Here is a 10815-nt window from a genome sequence, read left to right as displayed (position 1 = left end):
ATCTATTTGATATAGAAGATAGATTTGCTATCAAAAATCTAGCGATTTGATATCGAAAGATTAACGATTTCTTATCAGCGTGCTACCTATTTGTGATCGTGGTGTTATCGACTTATTATCGACGACCCATACTTCACTAAGACAAAAACTTCACTCTAAAATTGATAAATATTTCAAAGTTTTTGTTAAGAGTTTTAAGAACTAAAACACCTAGTTCACTTAAATTAACCAAATATAACATTAGTTGTTTTTTTGCAAAATAAAAATGTGCTATTTATGTGAACACCATTGTACATATTGTATTGTTCATACAAGCTGCAAACTTCATATGGATGCAAATGTAAATTTATATATTTACAACATTATGCACATCATTATGCCCAAATACTATAGGTCGCATGTGATATTCGAGACTTTTGCATGGACAGTCTTAAATATGAAGCATTCCATAAACTTGACTCATATTGCCCATAGCTATGCACATACACATGTACATTTGTAGGTGCCTGCGTACATAAAGCACGGTAAAGAAAGATGAATTAAGCGAAGGTTCATATTCGACCCTCTTTGAGCACTGCAAAAATGCTACACTTAAGCTAAAACCAATGGGTTTGGTCTATAAACCGTTATCAGATAAACATGTTTAATGTCTTTTGTCTAATATTAGCAAGAGCGCGATACTCGCCGAGGATGCTAGTAAGTAATTTAAAGGCATTACCATTCTTCCCGCTTGTGGTCCCAATGAGCATGACAGTCTCTGGACTATATACCGATGCCCCTGCTATAAGAAGCTCAACCGCTTTCCTTGCTATGGCTCACTATTCTTGCAAAGGCGCACTACGCAGACATATGAGGCAAACTTCGACCAAAAGATGTAACCGAGCAAAATCGAGCTTTGGGCTGGAGATATACCACGCAGAAAAACGAATGATAACAGCAGCAGATGAGATCATCCACGGTTCTTACGGCAGCCGGCTCTATGTACCGGAGCGATTCGTGAGGTTTCCCGACCAAAGGTTGACATTTCCGTGTAATTACATTTAATTTGTTGCGTTCTCCCTCAAATTGTCATCGTCATAGCAGATCCTTGCAGCAGGACTGCTCCATACTCTACTGTTCCGGGAAGGTGTTGAACCTAATCCCGGCCCAGAGAAATAGTTTTGCTGCGGATCCCGGAAACGAATCTTTTTAGAACGGCCACACTCATGAAGATTTGTAGTCCCGTGTCTGGTACCAAAATTGAATATCGAAAAAAATTTAGTTGAGGACTGTACATGGTTTACGCAAGTATTTACATAGTTCCGCTGGTTTTGCCATGTTGTGCGAATATGTGAAAACTGTCCGGCTTAGAAAGTATTCTATCGATACCCCTGTTTCGCGGTAGATGAAGGAAGATACTTCTACTGAGTTAGAAGCGACATGTTCTGAAAGACTATATACTATTTTGTGCTCCATATAGGCGACAGTTATGACTAACGTAACTTGTTACGCCATTCACTGATGATAATGATGCATAGACCTGGGCAACGGACTAAGGAGCCTTGAAAATTCCAGCATTAGGTATACCTGTGGTAAAATTGTACTAATATATAGAGCACCAAAGACTCGAAGGCAGTCGGGCTAGTACCGAAGCGCCTGGATTAAACGTGGCAAAGAACTGGCGTTATTTTTAAGACTGCCTGAGCCTTCGAGGACGGTATTTTGCGTTAAAACAACAACTCAAAATGACACTTCGTCTCAATATCTCAGCAATTTGGAAAAAAATTAATATGCAGCTGAGGTGACCAGGAAAGGTTTCAAAATGGACATAAGCAACGCGGCCAGCTCCATACGACCACCGCTGAGCTATCTCCTGACTAAAATCGAGGAATATTATATTAGGGTAATGTACTTGCTGTGGTCATGTTTGGAAATGAACTAGCATCCCTATCAAACTAAGCAAATATGCAGTAGGAGAATTTACTGGTGTTATCACAGGTCAAGTGCGGTAGTGACCAATGCCCCGACGGTGGCGCATACCAACAAGCTCCCTCTGCAGAAGCTATAAGAATGAGAAGGAATAGAAGCCCATTAATCATTTTCTCTTGACGATGTACATGACAGCAAAGAAGACGACTCAGATTTCTGCGTGCCCGGTTTTAGCTTGCTGAGGTTGAGAAGGTGGATATTTAGCTCCTCTTAACCTAACCTAGAGAGGAGTGGGAAGAGGAATTATCTGGGACATGGGACCGGTTAACTTGTTCACGGACGGGTCGAAGTTGGACGGAAAGGGGGGTCTATTGTCAAGAGCTAAATGTAAGCCGCAAGTTTTAGTTGGCGGATCACTGCAGTGTATTGAAAGCGGAAGTTGCTGCGATTAAGGGTGCGGTGGATGAAATGCTATCCAGTGCTACTACGGTTAGGGAATTTAACATCTACTCTTATAGCCAAGCGGCTATCAAGGCCTTGAGCTCAACTACAGTGCGATCGAGGGTGGTCTGGGAGTGCCTGACTTCGCTTGCGATTGCATCGAATTATTTTACAATTAAGATTATCTGGGTCCCGGGCCATAGTGATATCTCGGGTAACTGTCAAGCCGATCTCTTAGCCCGCATCGGTACAACTGAACCGGATGAATATGGCTGTAGGGTTTTCGGGATTCCACTGGCCACCTGTGGATTGCTCCTCCATAGGTGGGCCTCGAGTCAGCAAAGCAAACGTTGGGCGGATACCACGTCTTACAGGGTAGCAAGATCTGTGTGGCCGAAAGTGGATGTCAGGAGGTCTGCCGAAATAATTGGGTTCACTAAGGCTCACCTATCAATGGTCATTGGGGTTCTGACAGGGCACTGTCCCATGGGTATCCATGCGGTACGTCTCAATATACTGGAAAATCCATCCTGCTGCAGCTGTATGGAGGATGATAAGGTGGAATCACCAAATCAATTTATGATTGATTGCCCAGCTTTTGCCAGAACTAGGCGAAAGTACTTCGGTCGCAACTCACTTGGATCTCCCGAGGATTTATCCAAAGTTGAGATCGGTATCATTCGGAGCTTTGTCGTTGCTACCCAACGATTCTCTAAGTAGCTATATCGACGTTACCGTTATTTTATTGCATGTGGTATCACAATTGACCTTCATGTTGTCCAAGTGAGCTCCCCTTATTAGGGTAGCTACCACCTAACCTAACCTAAACTAGCACACCTAAATGTATGTTATAACATGACATACTGTAAAGTGCTGTAGATTTAATTGGCTCGTACAAGTTTTGAGCTGAGCTGCTCACTCATATTATAATGCCTCCTGTTTTGTTGCACCTCCGAGCTGCATATACGAAGAACGACATTTAGTTTTGCTGAGCACCTTTTCTTTGTAGAAACTGTCATTGAAACAAACTTTTTTGAATGGAATGATGTGGCGCTGTACACACCACGCTACGGTAATTAGCAGATGATGCCGCAATTTATAAAAAACGGCATATTTTATTAGTATGCAGCTCCAGTGAGGCCTAGAGTGTCCAAACTCATTATGGAGCTAAAAATAGGTGTCAAGAATTTTTCATTTTTTTTTTTTATTTGATTTTTCTTAGGAAATTTCAGAGAATCGAAAATGTGTCTGCCTCAAAAATATGTATGTATGTATGAATGTAAACATGTGCATATTTGCATATTTGAAAATTCCGTTGATACAAATTTCTCTGCTTCCATATATATTCCGATGTATTAATGAATGTTTCACGCCAACGCTTCCAAGCATCTGCTTAGTGTCAAATAGAAATACACCAACACTGCCATTACGTTATACTTGGAATGGGTATGCATGTGTTAGACTAAACTAATTTAATTTTTTTAAATTCTTTTTTTTTCTAAAAAGCTTTCCTGTGTCTGTATTCACACACACATATATGTATGTGTGCACTCACGATCCTCGCGTGAAGCTTTTTTGTTTGACGTATACCGTTATTATATTTAGAACAGTACTGAATGACTTGGCTAACAGTCGAGGGCCAACGTCCGAATGCCAAAGTAGGGATCGAATTACCTACATAGATATAAGTGTATATGTAAAGAAAGAAGTAATGGGTCATGCATAGAAATGTAAAATTAGGGTGATCGGAAGAAACTTTTTTCTCAATACCCAGGATATACTCAACAAATATGAGCTCTTATTTTAAATGGGAAAATATTTGCGCGTTACAGTCTTTTATTTCACTGCCAGCTGATATAAAAATGATTATATAGCATCATATTTGGTACAATTAAACTGTTTTCCAGACAAATGAAACTTTATTCAAATCAAGCTAAACTTCTTTCAAATCAACTGAAACTGTTTTCATTTCAAATGAAATCCTTTTCAAATCAAATAAGACACTGTACACATCATATATCGACTACTGAGTGGAAAATCAATCACCTCAACTCGGCTGACGATTTTAAACAGTATCTAAGGTATCTAAAAACTTTTGAGAAACTTCCTTCTTCAGTTTTTGTTTGAAGCAGGTCCTACTTATTCAAAAGCGCTCTATCTTAGACTTTGTTTCAAAAACATCTTATCTGAGCATAAATTCATTGCATTTTGACAGAGCAATAGAAAAAAAATTCTGATTTCCCACAACCCAATTCTGAGAAGAACCTTTTTGAAAAAAAATATTATGTTATAGGGCGTTGTCCAACTGTCAACCGAGATGAGGAGATATTCCACTCAGCAGTCGGTATGTAAATGTATTGAACTGCAACAGTCGTCAAATAAACCGTGAGTTTAAAATACAGACCCTGACATTTACCCGTTTCTCTAAAACATTTGCCTTTTTCTCAAATAAGGTTGACAAAGATAGATTTTTTTAAATTTATCTTAACTATTAAAAGATATTCAAGCCCAAAGTTGAAAAAGTAAAAAACGGCGGCCGAATCGTAACATACGATCACGGATCGAAAACTATTTTCACTCAAGCGATAAAAATTAGGCCATCAAACTATGTATTTAAAAAGATAATAATATATTATGGATCTAATGAGTACTCGTTGTCCCTAGTTCACATATTTCATCAATCTGGTACGCCATATCGTAGCCATAGTGATTAAAAAAATTACATTCGATCACTTATCGTATGACACGATACGGCCTCGGCGTTCAAAATTTATACTTTTGAAGAGACAGTTTGACGATTGTTTTGAATTTTGAAAATCTAAGCGTAACCACTCTTAAGCGTATTTAAGTTAAATATTACGGGAACATTTACGCACTATCGCTGAATAATTTCGGGTTCGTTTTGAAGATACTTTTGGGGCTATTTTACTTCAAGCATCAGTTTTTTGGGTCAGTTTGAGATAACTTCTTTGGATGAAATCGAATTTGTTTTCGTGGTAAATTCGGGATAATTTCGCGATCATTTAGAACTTTTAGATTTTTAGAGTGAAACAGAAGCAAGATTAAAGGAAGGGAGGCGAGAGAAAGACGTAAATGAAGATGAATAGAGAGAGGGAAAAATCGGGAAAAAGGGAAGAGAGAAGGTAGTGGGAGAGGAGGCGGGTGAAGGGAGTGAGACAAAAGACAGCGGAAGTCAGCGATGCAAGATTTCATAGTAAGTTTTCGGATTAGTTTATTTAGACAAAGTGGTTACTTAAATAAATCCAATTTTCGAAATTAGTTTTTTTGCGGCAACGTGTCATGTTATTTTGGTATTAGTCTTTCTAATACAGTTTATTATACCTTTCATGAACATGAAATGATATATTAACTTTGGTCCGATGTTTGTAACGTTGAGAAATATAGAAGATGGACTCACTATTAAGTATACCGAATTGATCAGGGCGACGAACTGAGTTGATATAGCCATGTCCGTCTGTCCGTCCGTCTGTCTGTTTGAACGCAAACTAGTCACCTCAAATTTTGAGATATCTCAATGAAATTTGGCACAAGGATGTACTTTTGTATTATATTCGACATTTGTCGAATCCGGTATGATCGGACCACTATAACATATATCTCTCATACAACCGATCGTTCAGATAAGACGATTTTGGCCATTCCTGCCGCAATTTAGAAAGTATATACGTGAAACTCGGTGAAATATATTCTAGTATATCATAGAAGATATCCTAAAAAATCACTTTGATCGGAGCTATATATAGTATATATCCCATACAACCGTTCGTTCAGATAGAAGGATTTTTGGCCATTTCTCCCTTAATTTAGAAAGTATAAACGTGAAACTCGGTGGTATATATTTTAATATATCGTAGAAGATTTTCTGAGAAAATCACTTTGATCGGAGCCATATATAGTATATATCCCATACAACATATCGTTCAGATAGAAAGATTTTTGGAAATTTCTCCCTTAATTTCCAATATAAAATCGTTAAACTTGGTGATATTTATTCTAATATATCATAGAAGATTTCATGAAAAAATTATTTCGATCGGAGCTATATATAATATATATCCCATACAACCGATCTTTCAGATAGAAATATTTTTAGCCATTTCTCCCTTAATTTCCAATATAAAAACGTTAAATTTGGTGATATTTATTCTAATATATCATAGAAGATTTCCTGTAAAAATCATTTCGATCGGAGCTATATATAATATATATCCCATGCAACCTATCATTCAGATAAGGGGGTTTTTTGTCATTTTTTTATATTTATCTTAAAATCGGTTAGGCATGTACATCTGTTCACTATATATTTCTTATCTTATACAGCGCATTATTTGGGGATTACGAATGGGATAAGATTATTGTGCAGCCCCATTCATGAAAGGTATGAAGTCTTCGGCACAGCCGAAGACAGTCCCGTCCTTACTTGTTTTTTATTAAGTTATCTTTTTATTTATTTTTTTATTATCTATTTATTTTAATACACATAAATATTCTTTTCTGCACAGTTTTTCCTATTATTTTATATAAATATTGTAATTCTAAACGCTTTTTGCGGTTTGTTATATTATCGGTTATGCCACTCGTATGTTGAACTTTGTGGATACCATTTGCAACAAGCATGTAGCATAACATTAGAGTGTATAATTTTTAATTTGAATTGTTTTTTTTTTTTCTTTTTTTTTTTTTGCCTTAAGAAACAAATTTTTTCACGTAATTATTAATCCAAATGGGCCCTAGGATTTGCCCAAATTAACCAAACTTTTCACAAATAACATGTTAAAAATATCAATTGGTAAAGGCAGCTCTTATTTGTGAAACTTATTAAGTTATAGTTTTTTTATTGTGCTAATTAATTTTCTAGAATTAGGTAAATAGACGAATTTGACGAATTCTAAAATGATAATGTGGGCATTACTAACCCATAAAACTACCAAAACTGCGTATGGTTTCAGTAAATTTTAATGAAGCTTTTCATTATGGGAGGTTTTGCTAAGCCACATTCTAGGGCGACCTCGCTTTGAAAATTTTTTTCTAAAGTATTTTGATATAGATTTTTCTGGGACTTCCTTTATTTGCTCCAAAAATTATATTATCAGCTTAAACTGCTGATCAAAAAAATGTTCAACGTTATTTTATTCGTAATTTATCTTACATTTAACCAAGATATGTGTCACTTGTACGCAGCTTCAGCGAGTTTTTTTTTCAGATCCGATTCAAACTAATTTGTTAATTCCGTTTGCAATATTACTAACTGTATCGCAGTAAACAATTAGGCTTGAGGAGAATCTCTCAGCTTGTGCTCAAACGTGATTCGAGAATTGGAGCTAAATGTAAAATTCTAATATTGCAGTATTTTAATGAAAATCAAATAAAACATATGTTTATTTATAACGTCAGGTATATATCGACTATTGTTTTTACTTAAATTTTAAACTCGTTTCTTTAAAATATCATTCGCTCAACTTTTATTTGTTACAGGTGTATTTCTTCTTCTCTAAGTAAAAACTTCACTATACATTAAAGGTAATCATTTTAATATTTAATTTCACGAAGTGCTGAATCTTAAGCGTTTGGGAGATATATCCTGAATATAAATTTTAGGAAAGTGTCTCTTAGGTTGGAGAACAATTGGAAACTGATGTTGGAGACATAAACTCGAGAACAATAAGTTTCTCAAAATGTATCAAAGGTTGGGGAACAAATGGAGAAAGAACTTGAAAACTGAGTCGGTGAAAGGTTGGAGAATATTTCGAGAATGACGTTGGATATCAAGTGGGATTAGATGAGTAAAAATTGTCGAGCATTTGTGACAAAAAAAACAAAAAACAGTTTTATTAATATTTATTTCTTCAGCGATATAACTATTGTTCAAATGATATTATCATAGAAGGAATTTTTTGTAGAAATTAACTTGCCTGCAATATTTGTTCGCGTATTTTTGAAAAAAAAGGGTAAGTAAAAAATAAATAAAAAAATAAAAATAGTAATGAAAAATCCACACGGAATTGAAAAGTTTCCTCAAACAAAGCATATAGTTTTTTTTTTTTTTAAATGTCCTAATTTTTTTCCAAGGTAGCGCAGAAAAATATATTGTCTGAAATTGGAACACCCTAATGACACAACCTTTACGTAAAATGGAAGGGAGTTTTCATTAAACAAATTTGATATAAGTCGTGACCGCGTTTGTTTTTTACGAAGCTCGAAATTTTCCGAATCCTCCTAAAACATAAAAACAACACATAAGACCAATTTCACATAAAGGGGTAATGAAATGATTAGTCGAGCTCTAATTGAGCTCAATCTTCCATACAAAATACAAATTCTTAATTAAGTCATTATTTCTTTATTGAATGGCCAATGGAGTCAAAAACGATTTTAAATATCTGTATTGAAAAAGTTGTAGAATTGTACAAATGTACAAATTTGATTTAGGATGTACAAATTTGGTTTAGTCACAAACCATGAAAAATGGAACTGAGGATGGTACAATGCTGAAACCGGCTTGTTTCTATACCAAATTTGATAAGGGATAACGGGAAATCCTTTAAAATTCGGATTGTTCACAACGAAAGAAATGAAGATGGTAAAATCAACAGATCAGGTTTGTTGTTCTTTAATTAAGACACATTCAGTAAAAGTTATCCTATTGTGGTTAATTCAACCGAATTTATTTTCAAGAAAGTAGTAAGTTTAGTTATTTCAACAGATGAAAAACTTTTGGTCTCAAATTAACATGTAAAAATTGCAGATTCTTAATCAAACTAACCGATTTTTTTTTGGTAAAAGAACAGATTTCATTGATCATTTCAACAACGAAGAACTGTTAAAGAGAAGTTTAAAGAGAAACTAATGCTCACAGCGCTCATTGTTTGTTCTTATGACTAATTTCGGTCATATCAACAGCCACTGTTATTCTCATGTTGACGGATATCTGTTGTTTTAACAGCTTTTATTGGTATTCACAGTGTGACATTGATAATTGTAAGTAAACAGTGCTACGCCTAACACACCCAAAATTCTGAATTCAGGCCCTGGAAGAAGCAATGTCGAAAACTTTAGAAAAAAATTGTTCAATTAGAAAAAAAAATTTATTTATTTTTTTAAACAGAGCTGTGGATTGAATTTTATGAATTGTTTTTTTTTTTTGTTGATTTGATTGTTTAAGGAATCAACAATTTTGTGCAAAATTGATTCAACAACTATTTGCGGTGGATAAAAACAAAAATTTTTATTTTTTATTCATAAACATTTCTGAAGTCCTGAGAAAAAATAAATGTTCTTCCAGTAATAAAAACTATGCTGGAACAATTTTAATTCTCTTCATCGATTCTCAGCGCATGTAGTGATTTTTGAAATCTCTGTTTTCTTTTTTTTAACTGCGGTTTGCGGGAAAGGATTTTTGCAAAATTTTTATAGACTTATGCTGCTTTAATGAAAGAAAAAAATTTTATTAAGTAAAATTTGTGTTTTTTTTTGTTCGAGCAGTTTTTCAAAAAAATAAAACTTCGCAAATATTTAAAAATATATAGGCATGTATTACATAACATTGCGTATATGAGAAGTTCGCGCAGCATATAATTTTATTTTTAGCAAAAGCTCAACACTGAAATTCACATGAAATGAGCTTATGCGCACAAATACACCCTCAAAAATTAAATATATTTTTCCTTGAAAATATTTTATTTTTTAATATTTTTTATTTTTTACCTTTATTCAAAAATATTCTCTTTTTTGTTTGTAAAACACTTGCACACAAATTCATCTAGTTTCATTTTTAATAATTTTTATAATAAACTTATGTTTTTAGAAATTTTAGAAATAATTTTTATCACGAACCACTGATCCTTTATTGATTATTAATTTTTAATTGAAAAAAAAAATATTTAAAAAATATTTGCGCAATGCCTTTACGTTTTTTAGTTAGTTAATTTTTTTATTTTTTTATTTTTGATACACACCACACTTAATCAATCAATCGGACAATCAACAACAGTTAGTCAATTGATCAGTAACAGCAGGTAGGTACTTACAATATTTTATTATCGGAGTTATCCGCGACTCGAACGGATTGTGATGTTCAACTGAAAATTTTGTGAAAACACTTTAGACGTTCTGCTCAAATCTGTTCGAATCGAAAAAATCTTTGCTGCCACCGCGACGGCCCAATTGCATTTGTATTGGTTTTTGATTTTGTTAACTGTGCTTGTATGGTTGATGTTGTTATTTTTGTTGTTGAACGCGGTATTTTGCGCTTTTGTTATTGTTGTGTGAGTATGCAATGCTTGCAAGGCTATGGTGATGTTGTTGATTTTATTTTGATTTTTTCTTATTTTTATCTTTTTATTATTGTTGTTGCTTAAAATATGTGTACGCTTTTGGTGGCACCAAATCAATGCCGCAGCTATAGCCACAGCGGCAACAACAACAACAACAAAGGCCGCGGCCGGC

The 10815-nt window shown here is 34.6% G+C and overlaps 1 protein-coding gene across 3 annotated transcripts in view; it reads right to left on the bottom strand.

Annotated features, from left to right (window-relative positions):
• Positions 1 to 10553, bottom strand: part of Tm1 (tropomyosin 1) — a 117379-nt gene extending 106826 nt beyond the window's left edge. For 2 of the 3 annotated variants that reach the window (XM_067786683.1, XM_067786675.1), the window contains exon 1: positions 10398 to 10552. The gene's annotated coding sequence lies outside the window, so the exon portion shown is untranslated. Of the gene's footprint in view, positions 1 to 10397 lie in introns of all 3 variants that reach the window. The other variant, XM_067786689.1, reaches the window with a different exon arrangement.
• Between the last annotated feature and the right edge of the window lie 262 nt (positions 10554 to 10815).

The sequence above is a fragment of the Eurosta solidaginis genome, chromosome 1, assembly GCF_040869045.1.
Source record: "Eurosta solidaginis isolate ZX-2024a chromosome 1, ASM4086904v1, whole genome shotgun sequence".
NCBI lineage: Eukaryota > Metazoa > Arthropoda > Insecta > Diptera > Tephritidae > Eurosta > Eurosta solidaginis.
This window is presented reverse-complemented; position numbering and strand designations above follow the sequence as displayed.